This window comes from Rhinopithecus roxellana, chromosome 3, assembly GCF_007565055.1.
Source record: "Rhinopithecus roxellana isolate Shanxi Qingling chromosome 3, ASM756505v1, whole genome shotgun sequence".
Taxonomy (NCBI): domain Eukaryota; kingdom Metazoa; phylum Chordata; class Mammalia; order Primates; family Cercopithecidae; genus Rhinopithecus; species Rhinopithecus roxellana.
In genome coordinates, this window is record NC_044551.1 from 172202381 (window position 1) to 172226159 (window position 23779).

At 49.3% G+C, this 23779-nt stretch overlaps 1 protein-coding gene across 1 annotated transcript in view; it reads right to left on the minus strand.

Moving 5' to 3' along the window:
• The window catches only part of CPLX2 (complexin 2), an 84133-nt gene extending 60931 nt beyond the window's left edge, over nucleotides 1-23202 (minus strand). The window contains exons 1-2 of the mRNA XM_010388359.1: nucleotides 23024-23202; nucleotides 10571-10653 (exon numbers count right to left, since the gene is read on the minus strand). The gene's annotated coding sequence lies outside the window, so the exon portion shown is untranslated. The remainder of the gene's footprint in view (nucleotides 1-10570; nucleotides 10654-23023) is intronic.
• Between the last annotated feature and the right edge of the window lie 577 nt (nucleotides 23203-23779).

The following is a 23779-nucleotide window of genomic DNA, read 5'->3' on the forward strand; positions in this document are numbered from 1 at the left end:
TGCCGGAGATAGTTTTCTAAAATGAAGGGCGGACTTTGACCCTCCCCTTCCAGGGCCTTGAATAGACACTTTGGGAAAGAGGATGTCCAAATGGATAGGAAGCATATGAAAAGGTGTTTAACCTACTCGTCATTGGGGAAATAAAAATTCCCACGATAACCACTACACATCCACCAGAATGGCTGAAATGGAAAGTGTTGGTGCCAAGTGTTGGTGAGGGTTTTGGAATTCCTGGAACTTCCACCAAGTAGCTACAGTAGGGAATGTAAATTGCTACTATCATTTTGGAAGAAACATTTGACAGTATCTGTTAGAGCTGAACCCACATCTCCTGTGATGCAGCGACTCCACTCCTTGGCATAAACCCCCTGGAAATGTGTACATGTGTTTTTCCAAAGACACGTACAAAAATCTTCATGGCAGTGCTTCTCCCAAGAGTCTAAAGCTGAAAACAACCCAAGTGGCTATCAACACTAGAACTGCATTTTGGTCTAGTCCCACAATGAGATTTACTGGAGCAATGAGAATGAATGACAACCACATGCAACAACTCAAGAGAATCTCCAGTGTTGCTGAGCGGGGTCCAACACTGCATGATTTCATTTATGTGAAGTTCAAAAACAGCCAATGAATCTATGAAATTAGAAGTTAGGGCTGGGTGCTGTGGCTCACACCCGTAATCCCAGCACTTTGGGAGGCTGAGGTGGGCAGATCATGAGGTCAAGAGATCGAGACCATCCTGACAATCAACACAGTGAAACCCCGTCTCTACTAAAAATACAAAAATTAGCTGGGCATGGTGGCGCATGCCTGTAGTACCCAGCTACTCGGGAGGCTGAGGCAGGAGAATCACTCGAACCAGGGAGGTGGAGGTTACAGTGAACTGAGATCGCATCACTGCACTCCAGGCTGGGTGACACAGCGATACTCTGTCTCAAAAAAAAAAAAAAAAAAAAAAAAAAAAAAAAGGAAAAGAAAAGAAAAGAAAAATAAGAAGTTGGGACAGCAGCTCGTTTTTCAGGGAGATGGGGACTGGAAAGGAGAGCAAAGGGAGCTTCTGTGATGCTGGCAAGTTTCTGTGTCTCGAGCTGGGGAAGGTCACATGGGTGTGTTCACTTTGTGAAAACTCATTGAACTGTAAACATATGTTAGGAGCACTTTTTGAACGTAGGTTATAGTTCAGTAATTTTTTTTCCTGAAAAAAGAAAAATGAAAAACAACTCACCCTGCCATGGCTTCCTGCTAGCCTGGGGCGGGGTCTCTGCTCTGTGGCTGTCTGCAAGGCCCTTTGCTGCGCATCAGCCCACCTGTCACCACTCCCTGCTCAAGCACTAGAGAAAGGGGTGGGTTTTCCACACAGCAGGCTGGTTTTCACCTCTGTGCCTTTGCCCATGGTGCCCTTCTAGCTGGCATCCTTTTTCTCCCCACTTTCTGTTTGCCTCCTCATCCTTCCCCCTCCCTAGGGGGCCAACTACCTCCACTCTGAGCTCCCCCAGCCCCCATCGAATTTTCCTTTATCTCAGCAATACTCAAATGGTTTCCATAGTATCATCTACGTGCCTGTCCACTCTCCCAAGATCAAGGCCTGCCACGGCTTCATTTCTTGCCCCTATGCTCAGCCTGGGGCCGGGCAGGGTGGAGAAACAGAATGCTTGCAGAATGAATGAAGGAAACCTTGCTCTTATTTGAGGCTCCTGTTTTCCCCTCTGTGGCTCCCCACACTTAACCCGAGATTGAACCTCCGTCATTGTCCTGTGGCAGTCTTCTGGAGATTTCTCTTCTATGGGACAAATGTCGCCAGTCCTGATCCTGTCTCCCATGTGTGATGGATTTCTCTGTTTCCTTTTGTGAACCAGAAATTGATACACATTACTCTACACCGATCCCCTCACCTCCTTCATCCTCACTGTACTCAGTTCCCCCGCACAACTCCTGAGGGCAAGGCTGTGATTAGTCAGCCAGGTGGGGAAGTGAGCCAGGCACCTTCCCCTCAAACCCTAGTCCACAGGGACATCAGACTCTCTCTTCACAAACATCGTGGGAGTAATTAAAAAATGGAGCAAGATGCTCGGGGTTTGCAGGGGGAGGGGAGCAGTTGGAAGAGCAGTGAGCTTCTTGTCATCAGAGGTATGTAAATAGGAACTGGCTGGCTGCAGTCAGGGGAGGTTGGACTCATTCCCCTGACCCCAATGGAGGAAAAGGAAAAACAATGACATAAATTGAAGTCCTACTGTGCATTAGGTCCATTAGACGCGTAATGTCAGAGACTATGCACAATTGTTCAGCAAGGTAGGTGTTATCCTTGTACCCATTTGACAGATGATAAAACTGAAACTCAGAGAGGTGAAGGGTCTTGCTAGGTAGGAATCTGACTTACTAGGAAAGAGCTGGAATTTGAATCCAGATCTTTCTGGCTTCTAAGCTTCTGCTCTTTCTAGAGCCATCTAAGATCCTGTGATTCCATCCCAGAGAAACATCTGTGGTTGTGATACAGCCTGGATAAAGCATGGCAAGTGTCTTGGAGCCCCCTGGAGTGGGGCCTACTGACTTGCCATTGGCCATGGTCTGGCCAAGGCTGTCAGAGCAGTGAGGGTCCATATCCTTGAGTGCACTGGTGTCTGAGCCCTCCAACAGCTGCAGTCGCTCTTGGGTCACCATGGACACCACGTGAGATGTTGAAGGGACCAGGTGGCGATTTCTTTCTGAACAGTTTGCCCATTGACATTTGACCTCTATTTTTCCAACAGCTTGATTTTCATTTGCTAATGTTTACTGATTGGAAAAATAAGGAAAGGTGGAAAGCTCAGGTTAATGAAATTATCTCCCCACTCTTCTCCCACTTTTTAGGATGTGTTGAGTTAAACATGCAAATTAAGAGATGCTTTCATGCACCAGCCATGAGGCACCTCTGGTTCCCGGTTTGAGCACTGGACCCTGGCTGCCTCTGCGCCACCCATAGTCCAAGTCCTCCTCTTGAACCCCTGGCTCCCCAGCACTGCCAGCGGCAGGTCAGGGCTTGTGTTGCAAGAACATGAACTCAGTGAATTCTTGTGCGCTCTTACCCATCTTTCCAGCCCCTGATGGTGAGATAGGTCATGTGACTAGTTCTGGCCAACGGCCTGTGAAAAGAAACAATCAGTGTCACTTCTGGGCTGAGGTATTAAGAGTGACTGTTGGCTGGCGTGGTGGTTCACATCTGTAATCCTAGCACTTTGGGAGGCTGAGGCGGGCAGATCACAAGGTCAGGAGATCAAGACCATCCTAGCCAACATGGTGAAATCCCTTCTCAACTAAAAATACAAAAATTTGGGCGTGATGGCATGGGCCTTTAATTCCAACTACTTGGGAAGCTGAGGCAGGAGAATCGCATGAACCCCGAAGGCGGAGGTTACAGCGAGCCGAGATTGCACCACTGCACTCTAGCCTGGTGACAGAGTGGGACTATATCTCAAAAAAAAAAAAAAGGGAGGGACTGTGAATTCTCCACTCACTCTCTTCCCCTGCTGCATAATGGTGGAACCAGCCTGGATCCCTGAGTCACCGATTGGAAGGAAACTGCCTGAAGAGCTGCTGGCTCCACAGAAGACATCATGCAAAGGAGAAACAAATCTTTGTTGTCTTAAGTCACAACAAGGTTTCAGGATTAACTTGTTGCCACAGTATAACCTTGACACCTGCAGTCCCTACAGCCCCCTTCCATCAATGCCACAGTCCTTCATGTGTGTCAGGCACGATGCTGGGCATAGATGTCACAAGAGACAGTGGGTCTCCTCAAGGAGCTTACAGTCAAAAAGCAGCAGACAAAAACTAATGAACTTTAGATGGACTCAAAGTAACAGAGGTTCAGTGCTGTGACAAAAGGAAATACAAGGTCTGTGGGGAGTCCAAAGAATGGGTGGCAAGGCAGAGGGAGGGGCAAGTCACAGAAGGCTTCCTGGAGGAAGTGATGTCTCATCTTAGTTGTGGTGGATGAATAAAAGTTAGTCCCCGTGGTCACAAACTGGTGGTACATATTGTTTGGTCAACACAATATTTAATTGTTTTTCTGTTAATTGATAATACTAAAAAATGAGGAGTTTCACATAAAATTTGATTTGGGCCTTCACTTAAATAAATCCGTACAGGTGTAACCATCAACCCTGGGGCCACGTGCCTGTGTGGTAACAGTTGGAGTGGTAACTCCACTCCCTGGAGGGGGCAGCAACTGTCCCCCAAGCTAAGCATGTCTGTTCCCTGTCACAGTTCCTTCATGCATGTGCTCCCCGCCGAGCCTGCTGATGGGAGGTTTGCAGCCCCTGAGTGAGTCAGTTCTCATTAGACATCCTCAGCCTAGCAGATCCTTCTCAGCCCTGGGGCCGAGGATCGGGCTTGCCCAGCACCCTTCCCCTAGGGTCCCCAGCCCATCGGAAGACCCTCACTGCAGCAGCTCACCACTGTACTCAGGTACAGCGGACCACTGGTCCTAGACTGGGATGGTGATGTTGGTCCATGCAGGGTGGGAGAAAGGAAGCCTCAGGGACAGTCCCAGAGAGTGAAGCCTAGGAGACCACAGTGGCTAGTACTCCCTGGGATCCTCCTGGTAGACATTTGCTGGTTTGAGCTGCCCAGAATCCACTCCTCCTCCTTTTGGTGACAGCCCTTTAATTTTCCGTTTGGGAACCACCCCTCCCTCACGTTCAGTCTTGGAAGCAGTCCCATCAAGCCTCCATGCTTTTGGCTGGCCGAGAGGAGGACACGGGCCCCATGCCAGGCCAGCTGTCTCCCTCCTGGGGCTGTGACTCATGAGCCGAGTGATACAAGGAGGAAAAAATACGGCTGTGGCTGATGCATCCCAGAGGGGACCTGGACAAAACTGGCCTCAGGCCCTGCTTCCAGACCCCTTGTGCAGCTTTGGCTCTGGTCCTTTCCTGAGCCCCGTGGCCAGCTTTCCCTTTGGCTCTGGGTACCATCTGATAACCTCAATAACCCCCTTTTCTGTCTGAGTATGACAGAGTTAGTCTCTGTTGCTTGCTATCAGTGTACCCTAACTCACACCCAGCCCCTCTCTAGGGCTGCTGTGAACTGTTTAGGTTCAAATCTGATTCCCTGTACACCAGGCTGACACAGGCTGCCTCTTTCTGTCCCTCAGCTCCTTCCTGCTGCCATGGATAATCCAGGTTGTGATCAACCACTGGATCACAGCCCCTAAATGAGACTCCCTTGTGGATGTAATCAATCTTGCCAGAAACCAGAGGCCTGGGGTCTGTCTCAGATCCACCCTCTGGTGGTAGCCCTGACCTCACTGATTGCTGGCCTGGCTGCTGTCTTGGTCTCTGCATTCCCGGCTCAGGCAGGAGGCTCTGGGCCACCTGCCCAGCAATCTCCCTCCTTCTTAAGATGGGGCCTCCTTTGCCCTCCCCAGGACGAGAACTGCCCCGGAGGTTGTGGTGGGGCCTGGAGACATCCCTGCCTCTGGGCCCAGCATGGGCTCTGGAGCCACGGAACCCCTTGCAACACCTTTGCCAGGTTACTCTTGCCTCAGTCATACACCCGTTCTCTCCATTTTCCTCATGTACATCTTGCATTTACTATTACTCACTCTATACTTAGCAAGAGTAACAGATTCATTTTTTGACCTTTAATACATATATTTGAAAAGAGAACATAAGATCCTTCTCATAAACAGGAATGCAGTATCCTGTTCTGTAAATAGAAGGCCATGGTAAAACACAAATACATGGCAAATAAAACATCGTTATCCACTTCCAGCTAGTTACTGTTGCTGGCTGAAGTCTGAGCCTCTTCCTTGGAAAGGAAATCAAGATGGTTAAGGAGAGGCTAACCTTCAATTGAGACTCTCCCCTTGATGTAATCAACCGAAAACACAGTCACTCTCTCCCAGTGCTATTTAATTTGTGCCTGAATAACTCTTCAAATTGTCTCATGGATCCCTGATGGGCTGTGCCTGCTTTGTGGGAAATGCTACCTCAGCAGTCTCTGACTCCTCTGTGCATCTGTGGACAGCTCCCTGGTCACACTTGACCACTTTTGCCCACCAGGGCTGGATCCATGGCTGCCTGTCTCATGCCCACCCCACACTGTTCCAGGCCAAGTGGGCCTGGGCACCTACTTTGTCCCAGGAAGCTTTTGTTTTGTTTTGTTTTGGTTTTGGAGCATGGTTCTAGGTTCAACCACTCCAGGGAGCTAAAATAAAGAGAAGGATATAAGAACTAACTTTTTGAGCCCTTCTTAAGTGACAGACACTGTGATTGGTGTTTTACATAGATTCTCTCAATTTCCCCCAAATTTCAGTCATTTATGTGCCACCTTCATGATTTCTGCCCTATCACTTACTTAGTATTTCTCTTTAAATTGATTTGCCTTTTTAAAAAGATCACGATTTTATTTTCAAAGGAAATGCTATATTATTTCCATAAATCACAGTTTAGTGTGCTGGTTATATTTTTCTAACATGCATCACTTGCGAGCTATTAAAATAATAAATGTTCATCTGGATACCACCTAAAGTCATCTTGTACAGCATCAATCAATCACATGTGTGCCAGCCTCTGGGAGGTACCAGAGCATCTTAGCTGTGCTCACACAGCCCTGGGAGGGTGGCTCATGGCTGAGAATGTGGAGGCTCGAAGGGACACTTGCCCCAAGTTCCATTGGTGGAAAGGGATGGGGCTGAGATCTGGGCTCAGTCTACCTCCAAAGGCACAGGCTCTTTCAATGAGAGTACTTTCCAAAATGCACTTTTTAAAATCAAAAGAATCCTTTAAAAGTAAAAATATAGGAGGAAATCCAATATATAAAACAGATAAAAGTGAAGCTTTTGTGATTGAAATGGGTTTGGAGGATCCATGGCTTCTTCTTTGAGGCCTTCCCTTCCCTAAACCCATCCTATAATGGGCCCTGAGAACTCTTCTTAGAAGCCCAGGATGCTGAGGAATATTATCTCAAGCCCACATTGCACAACCCCGTCCCTTGGCTCCATTTAGTGCATTTTTTTTTCCATGAGCCAAACTCCTGAGGGGCAGCTTCTGGGTCTATGTTATTTTTTCTGGCTAGGCATCTGTACCTTGGACCTTGGCCACCTTGAAATCTTGAAATTTTCCATTTGCCATCTTGAAATCTTCCACTGGCTTTCTAAACCTTACTCTGACCTGATTATTCACTCAGCAAACACTGATGTCTATAATGTGTACCCAGATTTTTAGGGTGTACAAAGGGGTATGGTAGGAATGGAACGTATTTCCTTTGGTGGGTTCCCAGACCCGTGTGAGAGACAGACACTGGTCAGGTACAGTAAGCGTGTGAGCAGCCTCTGCTCACCTGAAGCTCACTGGTGTTCTCATTCCTATCTCCCTCAGGTGCTGGCTGCATTCTGTGGTGGGCAAGGCCTGGGATGGGGCTGGCCAAGGGGCCCAAGCTGTGCTGGCTGCCCTCTGCATGGTGAGGCTAGAGGTCTTGCTTGATTTCCCAATGTAATTTCTGGGTCATCTTCCCTTCAGCAAACACTGCCTGACATAAGTCTAGAGTTCAAATCACATCTCACTCAGATCCCCAAACCCTCGCTTCCATGGGAGGACCCACTTACAATGCTCCTAGCATCTGTAGTATGAAACTCTGCCTGGCTCCCAGCCTCACCCTGTCTTCTCTCCTCATTGCTGAGTCTAATTGACCTTCCAACCTGGAGGCCATCCTCCCACTGAAGTGGGTACCCCAAAAAGATCCTTCTATGCCAGTAAGAAAGGCATCTATTGCCTTAAACATATGAAAAGGTCCTGGCGGCGTTCTAATAGATTTTAAAGATTCCTAAGGGACATTTAGCCTTGTGGTGCCCCCTGACCAAGCCAAGACTGCTATCCAGCCCTTCAGTGCCGACTATGGCCCTGGTCCTCTCTGAAAGGCCTCCATCTTTGGAACACTCTATAATGTCCCCAGAACATCACCTGTGAAGTCTCCTCTGTGCTATGAGACCAGCCAGGTCTTAGCTAAGTCCAAGTTCCAGGAAGCTTCTCTCTCAGTGGGCCCAAGAGTTGAGTCCGCCAGTAAACTCAGAACAACTCAAGTCAATTCAAGCCAAGTCAACTCAGGTCAACTCACGTCAATGCACCTCATCTTCACTATATGAATATGTGCTGTGGACCTCTCTGCCTATTCCACACCACCCTGAGCCAGGCTCTAGTTGAGAGAAAGGCAGAATCCAGCAATAAAATGACACAATCTTGATTCTCAAAGAGCTTTCTGTTTTAAACCCAGACTCCAGACTCAAACTTTTTCTTGAGCTGAGGAAACCCCTTGCACAAGGGACTGGATAAAGATCCTCCTTTCTGGCCTGGAGACAGGCCAACCAACATCCTAATCCTGAAGTTTGCTTCTCAAGACTTTTCAAACCACCCTTCCTGGGTAGTATGACTTTGTTAACTCAGATTGCAGAGTCAGCTGGCTCCTCCACCTTTAAAATCTGGTTCATATGGGTCCTGAGTCAATCATTCATAATCATTCATTCATTTATTCACAAACCTGCATCGAGCACTTACTATGTGCCATCCACCTTACATATATTATCTCATTTAATCCTCAGCGTAATCAATGTGAATGAAAAACCACTAAGGGGCCAGCTAGACTTCAACTTGGCCCTCATTCCAAAGCCTGTGCTCTTTCCATCTCATCCCACTGCCTCTTAGAACAATTGAATAGAATCTGTAACACAGGGAGAGATCACTGAATGCTTCAACCAACACATTCTATATGGAGGGAAAGAGTGCATTAATGAATATTTTATGTAAGACCAAATCCCACCTGACCAGTTTATTAGAATTCTTTCAGAAGAGAACTATATAGGGAGATAAAGTGAGACTTTAACAAAAAGCCTTTGTCAAGTTTCCATCCCAAAGCCTATTAATAAAATTGATTCATTATAGAATTGGGCAGAGGTGGGTGGTGAGTGGGAGGGAGTCTATTTTTGCATGGATAGGGAACTGGCTTAGAGACAAGAAAGAGAAGGTGGAGATAGATGGGTGCTTTTCCAAATGGGTTTCCCAGGAATTGGTACTGAGTTTGGTCTTATATAACACTCAGTACACACGCATTGAGCACCCAGTGTGTGCAGGTCTTGCACTAAACATGGGGCTGGAGTACCCAAACAAGCCGAAGTCAGCTCTTGTCCTGGAAGAGCCCAAAGGTGCAAGTGCTCAATGACATCTCCAAATTTTGGAAGATGAGAAGCTCCTCAGCAAGAGGAAATGCCAAGACATTGGAGACAAAACTTGAAGAAGGTTTCTGGGAATGTGGAACCCCCAGACAGCAGCCAGAAGGTCTGGGCTTTAGCACCAGCTCTGTCCCCAACTCTCTGTGTGACACTGGGCCAGTCCCTCCTCGCTCTGGGTCTCAGTTTTCTCTCCTATACAATGAAGAAATTGGACAAGATGATCCCCAAGGCTGCAGTGCTCTGGATGGAGGAGAATAACTTACACTAGGAACTGCTTATGAGAAAGTCTTCATTTCCTGTGGCCAAAATGTCCCCTTCTGTCCCTGCCCTGTGAGGAGAGGCCCCCCTCCCACCTCTCATTTGTGAACAGTAAAGACGAGGCAGAGAGCCATGAGGTCTGTGATGCTGCGGCTCAGAGCCCAGCCTGGAATTCCTCAGTGGCATTCTCTGCGAATGACTCAGCATCATAAATAGCTCCCATCTGGATGAGCAACGATATCTATAGCGATCGAGATCTCTATATCCACATACACTCTCTCTGTGCAAATATGTGGCTCACTGTATGCTAAATACGAGGTGGCCTGGAGACGTTCCTCCTCTTAAGAGACTATTTGGTATGAAACTCAAGACTGTTTATTTAAAGAAACAAGTTTACAACTATGCACACTGGATTACTGGTTGTGGGTGGTGGGGAAGAGGCGATGTGGATGAGGGACGCCGGGTGTGATCCGAACTTGGCCAGCCACCTGGAAGAGGAGCTGAGGTTGACTCCTCCACCCGTAAGATGGTTGGGATCCTGGGCTGGGGAGGGGGTGGCAGGGGGGATGTTCAGCTCATCAGTGCAGGAAGCTACGGCTCAGCAGAAAGAGCACAGGATCTGACAGTGACAACAGAGCCAAGTATCAGCCCAGCTGCCTTTCCATTCATCTTGGGCAGTTCATCAGTTCATTCATTCATTCATCAAACATGTACCAAGCACCTACAATGTGCACAGGCCATTGGGATACAGACATGAAAAAACTTGGAAATCAGCCTTAGCTACCTACCAGCTGTGTGTCTTTGGGCAAGTCCTTTCCCTCTCTGAGCTTCAGTTTTCTCACCTGTAACTGGGGATAATAATATCCACCTCAGGTTTTTTGGGGAGCACTGAATAAGGCAATGCACAAGAAAGCGCTTCTCTGTCGTAAATGCCTCTGCAAATGCAAGGTAAACACCATTCCATCACAGTGCCCAACTGATCCATCTCATTCCATCTTAGGACTGTTCTTGGCAATCGCAGAGGGAAGACATGCCCCCTTTATCACAGCTCCAGGGGTGAGGGGATGCCCTGAACACACTATCCAGGACTTTGGTGCTGAGCAGTGCCCTTACCTTTGCTTCCTGGCAGAGCTGGGATGCAGGCGCCTTCAGTCACTGAGCAGAGCAGATGATAGCATGGCAGGGACCACACCTTCCTGGAGGAGGAGAGAAGAGGTTGAGGGCTGAGGAGAGAGCTTCTGGAGGCATTGGCTTGCTGAACAGGCATGGAGCCCAGACCCCAGTGAAGGCATGCCCTCACATCTCTGGAGGCCACCACTGCTGCTCTTGATTCCAGCAGAGGGCTGGGTGGGATGGGGCCCTCCCTGGCATCAGACCCAACTCCTGGCCCATCTCACGCAATCTGACAGTAGTTACCCATCTTGTTCACTGGTGCAGGTAGCACTTGGATCGTACCATCGACTGTATTTTCTTACTTAAATGTGATTTCTGATTCGTATAAAGGGACAGGATTTATCATCAATCATATCTGGTTTTGAATTCCAACTTTGGGGATGTCCTCTCTGAGCCTCAGTGTCCTCATCTGTAAAATGGGATGCCTAATAGTACTGGCCTCATATACTCAGTGCTATATAAGTGCTTGTTATTATTACTGTTGTTAAATAAGATCATGTCTGTGAAGATTTCTTTTTTACACTATAGCTCCTCCAATTTTAATTATCTTCCTCTGCTTGATTCTAGGGGGCATCATGCATTCCGTAAAAGGCAAAGATTGGCTGTTACATGACTTTGTTTCCAGAGCTCTGCCTGGGTCAGGTAGATTGTAGGTGCCAGTCAATAACTGTTGACTGAGCATCATGACAAGCTTGCTAGATTTGGTATCACATATTTAGGATGAGTGAGGTCGATGTTCTATCCTCATCTAATAGATGAGAATACTGATGCGGAGAGGGGGAGATGGTCTGCTTAAGATCACACGGGGGTAGGCCTGGAGCTGGAACTCTTCCCTCTCCAGCTCTTGCTCTCTGCTGCAGCCAGGGCCCCACTTGGAGGGGAACCAAGGCCCCAGCAACTGAAGGGGCTGCAATGTCCTCCCCCCAAGACAACCTGTCGCCTCCTCCCCCAACTCTCTGTTTCCTCTTCTTTTAGTAACCATAGCCCTGCTCTCAGTGGCTCCGAAGAGGATACTATTGTCTCACTTGCAGAGGTGAGGACTAAAGTTGAGAGGCATGAAGGGTTGGCCCAGATCACGGAGACAGTACAGAGTGAATCAGGGCTTTCCACGGGGATCAGCCAACTCCAGGCACGGTTACCTCCTAACACAACCCTCAGACCCCCACTTCCCTCCCCTCCTCCATTGCTAGAATAGGAGCTCCTTGGGGCCGAGTCCGGCTGTCTCCCCAGAGCCTGGCATTTAGCAGGACTTGATAAGTATCTGTTGAGTGAATGAATGAATGAGTGAGTAATTAAGTGGGTGAATGACTCTGCCAGGCCGTGTTCTAAATGCTGGTGACAACAGCAGTGAAAAGGGCAGGCATGATCCCTGCTCTCAGGGAGCTGACAATATTTGAATTTAAAACTAGCAACTGGATCAAAAACAGGGCAGATGTTCCTGTTTCCAGCTTGCTGGAGAGGGAGAAGGGGTGGGCGCCTGTGGGCTGCAGCCTGCTGCCTGCCCAGGGAACGAGCACCTGGGTGCAAATGGCATCTTCCCTGTCCTTAGGTGGGGCCACCTGTGTGCAGGGACAGGAGGCTGGCCTTTAAGAAGGGAAGGAAGGAAAAAGAGGTGGTACAATTCTGTGTTTAACATCTACCTACTGCTCAGTCCCAAACGGCTAGCACGTCATCTGGCACATAGCACGTGCTTAGTAAACTTTTGTTCCATGAATGAAGAGTGGGCAGAGCACATTTTGGGATGACTTAGGTCTAGGAGGCAGGGAGAATCAAGAGTGTTAACTACTAGAATTATTACGACTTAGAATGGAGCGTCACTCCTTACAGAGCCTTTTCACACACTAATCATTCTCCTGGGCAGGAGAGGGGCCCGTTGAGCACACACTTGCTGGTGAGTGCTCTGTGCGTCTGTGCTGGGCGCCGGTGGTGTTGGTGTAAACAAAACAGCAATGCCACCACCTTCAGTATATTTATGTGTGCCAAGCCCTCACAGCCACAATCCTTAACACTCCCATTAGCCTGGCAACACCAGTGTCATAACCCCTACCACACAGAGGATGGCACGGAGGCCCAGAGAGGCCTTGATCTTGCACGGTGGAAACCCGTGAGTAACTAAGTGGGTGAATGACTCTGCCAAGGTCTCTTGTCTCACTCTAGGAGTGAGACATAAAAACTTCATAGCTGAGGCTGGTCGCAGTGGCTCACGCCTGTAATCCCAGCACTCTGGGAGGCCAAGGTGATAGATCGCCTGAGGTGGGGAGTTCGAGACCAACCTGACCAATATGGAGAAACCACATCTCTACTAAAAAAAAAAAAAAAAAAAAAAAAAATTAGCCAGGCATGGTGACACATGCCTGTAATCTCAGCTACTCGGGAGGCTGAGACAGGAGAATCACTTGAACCCGGGAGGCAGAGGTTGTGGTGAGCCAAGATGGTACCATTGCACTCCAGCCTGGGCAACAAGAGCAAAACTCTGTCTCAAAAACAAAAAAACAAAACAAACAAAAAACAAAAAAACAAAAAAAAGTTCACAGCCAAATGGGGACACGAGCAGGAAAGCAGATAGTTAAGCTACAATGTGCCACCCCCACTAACACAGTTTTCTCTAAGGTGCCTCTTTCTTCAGCACTTTAGAGAAGCTGGGAGGGCTTTTCTGAAAAGGTGAGTCTGGAGCTAAGGATTTGCAGAGGCCAAGTGGACAGTGGGGCAGGAAGGGCTTTCCAGGCAGAAGGAACAGCATCTGCAAAGACACGGAGGATGCATGGTCTACTCAAGGAACTGGGAGGAAGGTGGCTTGGCTGGAGCCTCAGGGCCAAAAAAGAGACTGGCAGGTTGTCAGAGCCAGTTTAGAAGGGGGCCTTAAAGGAGCTTAGGCTTCACCTTGAGGGTGATGGGGAGCCATTGCAGGGCTCAGCTCTGCGCTCTCAATCCTTCCGGGCACCTCAGGGGCTCAAGGATGAGAATGGGAGCATGAAGGTGGGGAATCTGGGGTGCTCTTAACAGGCTGTGGACAGGGAGCTGTGCTAAGGCAGCGGCTTGGGGTGGCAAAGATAGGAGGAGTAGGTAGCAGGACTGAGGGCTTGATGAGCTGTGGAGCTGAGGGAGAATGGGACTCAGCCTGCCGGCTTGGGTGTGTGTGTAGTAGTGACATGGGCGTCTGTGGCAGTCAACCCTCTCGTCAGCTGACCCACCCTGTGGAGTTGGAGGTCGTCTCCCAGCCATGAGAAAATCGCTGTGGCAGCTCCTAGTGCCAGTTCCAGCAAAGGCTACCCCTACCACCTGACTGCTTGCAGACCGTGTCCTAGCAACCTCGCAGCCCTCCCCTTGGCAACGTGAGCTCCTCTTCTGACTGCGCTGGAAGGAAAGGTGGGGCTGGGATGCCCCCTGACCACTAGACCCGCCCAGGGGACTTGCCACTTGCAGCCTGCCAGGCTCATCGGGTGGAGGCTGGCCAACCAGGTGAGGGAGGTGGTCTGGACACGGAGAGCCTTGGGAACTGGGTTCTGACCCCAGAGCTGACGCTCTGTGTGAAAGATCTTTGACACGTTTCTTCGCCTCCACAGGTGTCAGTTTTCCCTTCTGTAAAATAAAAAGGGATCGCTGCAGTCTAATGCTGTCTCATCCCATGTTTGATATTTTCCATGCTTATTGCTTGGATTCTCTGTTGCTGACACAGATTTTAGTGTCAGACTCCAGGGATTTAAATCCTAATGGACAAGTCATCTCATCCCTGATTCTAGATTTTTTTTTTTCTCTGAAAAATGGATATATCTCGTGTTTACTCAAAAGGGTTATTAGAGTTGGCTGAAATGGTGTCAATCGAAGTGCTTTACAAATGGCAAAGAAAAATTAAGATGAATGTTACTGATTTCATTTCATCACATGGTCTGTGCTCTATTGAAATTCATTGGCCCACCACCAGCAGCGGCCACAGCAGCAAGAGTTTACTGAACACTTACTATGTGCCAAGCACTGTGCTGAGTGTTTTCCTAATATTACAACAATCATGGGAGCTACCTGTAATTATTATTCCCATTTTACATATGAACAAAATGGAGGGCTCATATGGTTAAGTATAGGAAGAGCTTGGCCTGGGTCCCTGGCTTCAAAACGTGCTGGTTTAAAATGCATGAGGCGTCCACCTCAGGATCTCTTCTTACATCTTAGGTTTTTCCTCTTGTCTGAAGTCAGAATCTAACAGGGTTGGGTAGTCAGGGGAGTAGCACTAACATTTAATGAGCATCTTTTATGTGCCAAGAATCGACCAGGCTTTCAGATTTAAACGTGTGTGTCAATCACCGGGAGGTCTTGTTAAAATGCAAGTTCTGATTCAGTGCCTCTGAGATGCAGCTGAGATCGTGCATTTCTAATAAACTCCCAGCTGATGTTGATGCTGCCGGTCTGTGGACCACACATTGAGTAGCCAGGCACTAGAGGACTTTAACCAGTATCCTACTGAATCCTGGTGACTAAGTTTTATTAGTTCTGGGTTCAAAGATGGGGAAATTGAGGCTTGAGAGGCAATGCACCTTACTAGGCTCCCAAAGCATACAAGGGGTGGGTCTGATCCTACACAGCACCTTAGGGTACAGGCCCAGTATCACCTCCTTGATGTGTGATCCTTTCTCTGGGCTTCTGTCTCCACAGCCAAGGCAGGCAGTGTTCTCTGGGGCCCCTACCGGGAACAGTTTCTTATTTTCAGTTCTCCATGAGCAGACTGGCTCCTGCTACTGGCTCCTAGTGGGAACAGGGCTTGGCCCAGGCAGTGTCCCTGCAGTTGAGCAAATGTCTTAGGGCCAAGATTAGAACCTACTTATGTACAACTCATTTCACCTTCCTCACCCTAATCCCTCCTCTTTTGTATCCTGTCTTTATTTAAAATTTTGATATTTTATTCATCACAGTTTTTTTTGCATTAATTTTTTTAAAATATTGCATACAAAGTTATTTGTCTTAATCAAGTTTTCGGCATCCCCTTAAATTGTGCACCAGAGGCAGGTGCCTTACTGGCCTCACCCCAGTCCTGGTGGCCTTATGTTGTCTCCCTCCCCCTGCATCCTCCCGGCATGAGGATGCTGCCCACAAGGCACTGCAGTGCCCACACGGCTGTCCGCGCCAATGGATTTATTTCCCAGCAGGTGAGTCCTGCAGATGCATCACTTGCACTGCCCCTTGGCTGACCTGCTCTAGAGATGGCAGCAGGGACTGTGGCCTGAAGGAGGGCCCAGGGGATCACTCTGACATGGGCTTCACCCCATCCACCCCTTACTGGCTGAGTGACTGAGGGAAGTGACTTCACCACAATTTAGATCACGCCACCCCTCTGTCTCACAAGGAGACTCCCCCAGCCTTCAAGGCCCTGCCTAACCCCAGCCTCACAGCCTTTCTGCTCTCACCATCTGTGACTCTCCTCCTTGCTCACTTGGTTCCTGCCCTGCAATCTTGTCAGGGTTGTTTTTGCCCTAGGACCTCTGCATGTTCTGTTCCTTCTGCCTCCAGGCTTGTCCCATAGGCAGCTTCTTCTCATTCAGATGCCAGCCCCAATGCCTCTTCCTTGAAGCCTTCCCTGATTTAAATAGCCTCATCCTCCTTGGCACACTCTCTTTTACTTTCTTTCTGGTATTTATATGACTTGGTGAAATGATTTTGTTTACTTGCCTGGTTTTTGTCTCCCCACTAGAAAGTGAGCTCCATAGAGGCATGGCCCTTGTCTTCCTCTTCACTGTCTCTCCAGCTTCTAAAACAGTTATTGGCTCATACAACTGCCCAGTGGGTATTGACGAATCAATGAGCTATTCCTTGGGCTTCAGTTTTCACATTTGGGAAGTGGGATGATAACCCTAACCCACAGTGTTATTTTCATAATTGAAAGCACATTTGGGCCGGGCACGGTGGGTGGCTCACGCCTGTAATTCCAGCTCTTTGGGTCCCAGCAAATGGATTGCCCGAGGTCAGGAGTTCAAGACCAACCTGGCCAACATGGTGAAACCCTGTCTCTACTAAAAATACAAAAATTAGTCTGGTGTGATGTCAGGTGCCTGTAATCCCAGCTACTTGGGAGACTGAGGAAGGAGAATTGCTTGAACCTGGGAGGCGGACATTGCAGTGAGCCAAGATCATGACAGTGCTTTCCAGCCTGGGTGACAAAGCAAGACTCTGTCTCAAAAAAAAAAAAAAAAAAAAAAAGAAAAAAGAAAAGAGAAAGCAAGCAAGCAAGCAAGCAAGCACATTTGTTGAGCATCTGCTATGTGCCTGTCATTGTGCAAAATGACCCAGTGAGCCTTGGTGGTATTATCCCCATTTTACAGATGATGAACTTGAAGCTCAGAGACATGGTGGGATTTGCTTAAGATCTTCCAGCTGGAACAGTCAAGGCTGAGGCTCTCTCCTGTTGGAGAAACACCTGGCCCCATGCCCTGCTCTGCAGAGGTGCTCCTGATGTGAGAGCCAGGGCTGAGCTCCTCGGAGCCTTTTGCCATTTGCTGCTTGAACTGCAAGACCCTACTTGCCCGCCTGGCTGTCGCAGCTTCTGACGAGTCAGAGACAGGAATTCTAATGGCTGGTTTTTGTGGAACACAAAGGCCTGCCTCTTGCAAACGTGGAGATACATTTTCTCTGCATTGGCATTTACCATGCTGAATGTCTGGGGAACAGTTTTCATCTGCCAGGCACTTTACCAAGATTAACTTTTGAACCCTATGCAGCAATGCTTGTTGCAGATTGAGGGGGTGGCAGGGAAAGTGTGGGCAGTGGTGTCTTTGATCACAAGAGAACCTAGGATTTGGAAGGGCTTGAGACCCCATGTCAACACCTCTGGAAGTTTGGTTTATTTTCCTGAGAAGTGGTTTCTCCATTGTCCTGAAAGCACTGAGCTCCTAGACGATTCAAGGTTTCTGATGTTTCCTGGCCCACTTGGCTACCAATTCAGCAATGTAGTCCACAAATATTTTCTGAGAATACCCTAGGCATTATTCTAGACTCTGAGGATGCAATGATGGGACAAAATATATGCTGCTTTTGTCCTCCTACAGATATTAACTCAGTGGAGGAGCCGGAGGACAGACTCCTGCTGGTAACTGGCTGTGTGACTGTGGGTTAGTTCCCTTCCCTCTCTGGGCCTTTGAATTTTATCTTCCTCTCTACTCTGAACCCCCATGCTTAAAAGTCTTTAATAGCTCCCCATTGCTTACAGAACAAGGTGGGCATCTGTGGCCTGGGATTCAAGGCCCCAAGCCGGGCTCTAGTGGACACTTCTTGGCATGTGCTCCTGGCTCGCCCATCTCCATTTTGCTCCGTTTTTATTTAGAATACTCGTACTCATACAGCACTTTCTGAGTGCCAGGAATGTCTGAGTGCTGCACATATTTTAACTTGTTTAACTCTCACAGAAATCCCTTGAAATAAGTCTTTGGACTCTCATCATCTCCACTTTAAGAATGAGGACATCGAGTCACACAGGGGTAAACAACTTGCCTAAACCCATGCAGCTTCTCAATGGCAGGGCTGGGATTTGAAACCAGGCAGCCTAGCTCATGGGCCATGCCCTCCACGGCTACCACACACTGCCCCTTGGTGCACCTGTGCAGCAGCCTTACCACTCTCCTTTCCCAGGTACGATCCCACATCCATTGTGCACCTCCGTGAAGCCTTCCCTGACGCTTCCCAGGCTGACTTAAATCTTCTTGTCTCTGTTCCCACAATGGCAGCCTTTAGCATGGGATACTGTTGTTCTTGCTTATTGTCTCCTCAGTTCAATGTTGACCACCTCCAGGTGGGAGAGTCTGTGTCTCACCCTTCCTGCCTCAGTGCTCAGCCCAGCACCCCCATATCATCCACTCTCCACACAGCAACAGAGGCATTTTTTTAAACACCCAGTTTTTTTTTTTTTTTTTTTTTTTTTTTAACACTCCTCTGCTTAAAGCCATCTGGCTACTATCTATTACATTTAGAATAACAGCTTCAATCCTGACCATGGCCTAGAAGGGCCTGCACGATCCCCTCTCTGCCCTCTCCCTGCCCCTGGCGGCTGCTGCTATCCCCTCACTCACTCCACCTCCCATCTGTCCTCACACAGTCCAGGCTCACATTAGAGCCTCTGCCAGAGCGATTTCCTTTGCCTGGAGTGTGCTGCCCCACGTCGTCACATGACTGACTCTTGTTATTCAGGCCTCAATTTCATGTCACTAGTTCACACAGGCCTTCTCCATCTGTCTGTCTATTTTCACATTTGCTTTTCAATTGTTATCAATGACTGCGCCTACTGTGAGTCTGTGAGCCCCATGAGAACAGAGATTAGCAGTGCCTTGTTCTGCTGTATCACCATCACTTGGAATAGTGCCTGACACAGAATAGCCATTCAATGAGTAAGCGTCTTGAAGGAAGAGGAGATGCTCACCAAGTCACTTTGGGATCTTACATATTGCAGTTCAACTAGGCCCAGGTAATATAATGCATCAAAGTCAGTCTCATCCCAAGCTGATAGCTGGGATAATTTCACAAGCCAGGATGCCCTATCTTGATCACTTTTCTATGTCTGGACTGTAATCACACTCCCAGAGCAAGGCACATTTTTTTTTTTTTTTTTTTTTCCTGGAGATGGAGTCTCACTCTGTTGCCCAGGCTGGAGTGTAGTGGCACGATCTCAGCTCACTGCACTCTCCACCTGCTGGGTTCAAGGGGACTTTTATTGGCTTTTAATGGCTGTTCTCTGCTGACTTCCCTTCACCAAGGATGCTAAGAGCTCCTTGCATGTGCTCTCAATTGTCTACCTAAGACTTGGGGAAACTTGTGAGATACTGCCCTCCCCATTTGATAGGCAGGGGCTTCCCTGCAAAGTGAAATATCTGACTTGCAGAATAAGAGCCCCAGAGCCCAGTCAGGACACACATATCCATTATGGCCATCACATTTCATCAGTAATATCAGTAATGGGGAGACTTTATGTTCCCAAAAGGCACAAGAGCTCTGAGTCCTGCCAGAGCCTGAGCCAAACACTACTCATTTAGCACCTCCAAGGAGCTGAGGTCTGTAACTGAGCAGGGTGTGCAGCCAAATTCAGGGCAAATGGGAAAAGGAAGGCCTCATATGCATCTGGTTAAGGCAAGCAGGGCAGGCAAAAATCCACAGAAATGAGATCTGGGCTTCTGACTGTTCAGCCTTTTGCTAATGAGAACTAAGGGACCAGCTGAGAGGTTAGCACAGCAGCCAGAAAGAAGGTGCCACCAAGATCAAGTTACTTAGAAAGTATATGGAAGGGGCTGGGTGGGGTGGTTCATGCCTTCAATCCCAGCTGCATTTGGGGAGGTGAGGCAAGAGGATAATTTGAGCCCAGGAGTTTGAGACCAGCCTGGACAACATAGTGAGACTCCATTTCTACAAAAAAAAAGAAAGAAAGAAAAAAACTTAAAAAAAATAGCTGGGCATGGTGGTGCATGCCTGTAGTCCAAGCTACTTGGGAGGCTGAGGAGGGAGGACCCCTTAAGCTCAGGAGTTCGAGGATGCAGTAAGCTGTGATTACACTAGATAGATAGATAGATAGATAGATAGATAGATAGATAGATACACACACACACACACACATATATATATATATACAGAGAGAGAGAGAGAGAGAGAGAGAGAGAAAGAGAGAGAAGGGAAACTTGCAAAGGGATCTCAAAGATAAAGACCAACTGTCATACATTGCCATCTTCTTGAGAACAAAGAAGGCTATTTTTTGTTCCCCTTCCTTTTTCCTCTTCCAGCCTCTTTGAGCTAGATAAGAAAATGGCATCCTAAATTTATGAGTTCATAGATCTTGGTTCTGGTCTCTACACCATGGAACTTTGGGTCAATTTCTCCCCATTTTTTACCCCTCTTTTCCTCATTTGTAAAATGTGGCTGTTGGGCCCAGTGATTTCCAAATCAATTATTTCCATAATGTTAAGCTTTCTAGCCTTAGGAGCTCATGATTCAGATTACTTTGAAAGGGAAGCTCTTGCTTTTTCTCTATGGGGTTTGATTTGTCTTTAGTTATTGGTCTAATGCCCAGTGTAGGTAGAGGACATGAACAATTCTGGCATGGTCAAACCTGTTGAGGGTTGATGTATCCCTTGTTTATTTCTCAAACAGTTTCTTTTAATGCATGTGGCTCATCACTACAGTGTGGCTTCTCAAGACATCCTGCAAAGGACAGAAATGTTCAGAATGGGTTGAGGAGGGAAGGTCATGATTTGAGTTAGTGACTTCCAAGGTGGTCCAGTATCTGAATGGCAGAAGTTGTACGGATGTTAAAATCTCTCTGCATGAAATGATGTGATGTCTTGGGTTTGCTTCCAAATAAGTCAGTGTGAGTGTGTGCGCATGTGATGAGAGTGGATGTGGGTGTGTGTGATGAGAGTGGGTGTGGGTATAAATGAAACAAAATTGGCCAACTGTTGAAGCTGAATGATGGGTATGTGGGGGGTTATTATACTATTCTTTCTATTTTTCTAAATATGTTTGAAGTATTCCATCATAAAAGGCTCTTTGGAGACTGGCTCCAGTCCTTCTCTCTACTCTCATCTTTCAGTCCATATCCCAAGGACCCTCTGGCACAGTGACATTTCCTTGGTGACTGGGACTTCACATCTCTTGGGCTTGACACACAGCTCTCTCTGCCTGGGGTCCTTTCCCTCGTCTTTCCTTACAGTTCCTGACTCCTGCTTCTGAGATCCCACCAGCCCAGTGCCTTGATACTTATCATAACATGTTGCAACTGTTTGTTTTCTTTCCTGGCCTGTGACCTCCTCAAGCTACTTCTCTGCCTCCCCAGTGCACAGCCAGTGCCTGGTATGTAATAAGTCCCCAGTACAAGTTTACAGAAAGGATAATAGCAGTCATGGGATCTACCGTTTTTTGAGCATTTACTATGCGCCACTAAGCTCATTACATGGCTCTTTCATTAAATTATCATCCAAGTGGGTACTATTAATCGTCTCATTCCTCTTTAATTGCTGAAGATAGTCTCAGAAGGTCACTTGCCCAAGGTCACATGCTAGTAAGTAAACCACTCTGCTATTCTCCTTGCATCTGGGATTTTAAAAGACTTCTCCATGAATGTTATGCAACAGGACCAGGAGTTAGAGAGCCCGGGTTTTAGGCCCAGCTTTGCTACTAAATTGCTGAGTGACCTTGGGCGAATCACCCCTGCCCCCTAGGCCTTGTCTTCCGCGGAGACAATCAGTCATCTAGAGTGTCACGTGATCCGAGGGCCCTCCCAGCCTCAGCTCTCAGAGAAAAGGTTTCTCTTCCTCGTATGCTTTCCTGCCGCGGAACTGGCTTCCCTGTTTGGGGACCTCCCGGCTTCACAGACGCCCTCAACCTTTTTTCCTTGCTAATTGCAACCTCCCAGGCTTAAGCCGAGTTCGCAACCTGCTGTCTGGGTCGCCCCCTCCCCACTGCCTTCTCTGCGGTCTGGGATTTCTCTGGAGGTGGGGGCGGAACCCAGGGCGTGAGGGAGAGAGGGAGCCTGGAGCTGTCCCGTTCGTGAGGCTTCCCCGCGGCTTCTCAGCCCCCTCCCCCTACGGAAACTCAGCCTCACACTTTCTAGGGATGTTCCGGGGACAGCCGGAGTCAGTGATTGCAGCTGCCAGCCGCGGGCTTCTGTGCTGGGCTCTTGGAAGTCCGCGGTTCTGAGCTAGGATAGGGGTGGGAGTCTGGAGGGAAGAAGGGGCGGCGCACTCCTTCCTCCCCGCCGAGACCTCAGCCTAGGCCCAGCCCGCCCAGCGGAGCCGGGACCCTTCTGTGCCTGTGTCCCCTCCACCCTCTTGCCCACTCTTAGCTGGGCCCCGCCATTGCACGGCCAGGCCTCGGCGGACGGCAGACCCAAGCCGGAGACGCGCGGCTGTGCTAGGCCCCCGCCCAGCTCGCCGGTGACACCGCTCTGGGAGAAGCTGAAATCCCCCGATCGATGCAGCCTCACGCCACCCCTAGGCGCGCGGGGGGCCCCAGACCCGCGGCTTTGTTCGCGGTTCTCTGTGCAGCAGGAGAGAGCTGTCCGCCGCTGCGGTGCGGGCGCGGGGAGCGGCGCGCGGGGGCGAGGGACTGTCCTTAGCAGCCGCGCGGAACCCGGGCGGAGGGTGCAGAGGAGCCTGCCCGGCCGCCGCTGTCCGCTGCTGCAGTGCTGACCCGGGAGGGACCCCGCGCGGCGCGGGAGTGTCCCCGAGGTGGTGCTGGAGCGAGAAGCCCGAGGCGCCCTCTGCTTTGCCCCGGAAGAGCCGCCGGCGGCTGAGAGCTCTAGGGAGGGGGAGAGGCCGGAGGAAGCCGCCTTCAGGAAGCTCTCGAGCGCGGGGCCTGTGGCCGGGGTCTCTCCGCCAACCGCTCCCGCGGAGGAGGGCGGCTCAGCCACAGGGAGCAAGCGCGCGTTCTACGAACCTGTTGGAGGTTGCAGCTCCTCCGCGGCCGACCAGGGCGCCCGGGACCGAGGTTCTGGCGCGTTTCTCCCTCCCCCTCTTCCTTGACTCCTCCGCCGAGGAGCTCCCTCCTGCCTGGGCTAGCACACGTGCACGCGGGGGGCGCCGAGCCCCGTTTCTGTCCGCCCCGAATGTCTGCCGAGCTGCAGGGCACAGAGCCCAGAGGCCTCCCCCCAAGGGCAGACCCGCTCCCGGGGAGACCCAAGCTTCCCGAGAAAGGAGGCGGGGGCTGGCGGCGGAGACGAGAGAGGGCGCCAGCAGAGGTGGCCGTGAAATCAAGGAGACATGGGCGAGTTCCCACACAGGCAGTGCTCCCCTGAAGTTCGAGGACTTAGGGGTCTGCCACTAGGGCATCCTGATTTTGAAATCTCTCTCCATTTCTGTGACCAATAACCAAATGCAGGTCTACCTACCTGCCCTGTTGCAAACTCCACTCTCTGGCCTGACTGCCGGCAGTACCTCATTCCAGGCTGTCTTTTACCATGTCCCAGAGAAAGCTTTCTAAACTAACTTTTTGACGGGATCCTTCACTACTAGCAAGACAAGCTATGTGCCCATCATGACAGAGGACCACTTATTCTGAACAGGCTTACCCCAGTGCCTTAGCACCTGCCCTTCCCTTTGGCTGAGACTTTCTCCCTTCCTTACTACTTATGCTTTATCTGCAGGTGAAGGCATCCTCATTTTACATGCAAATTTACCTGGCCCCTAAGGCACA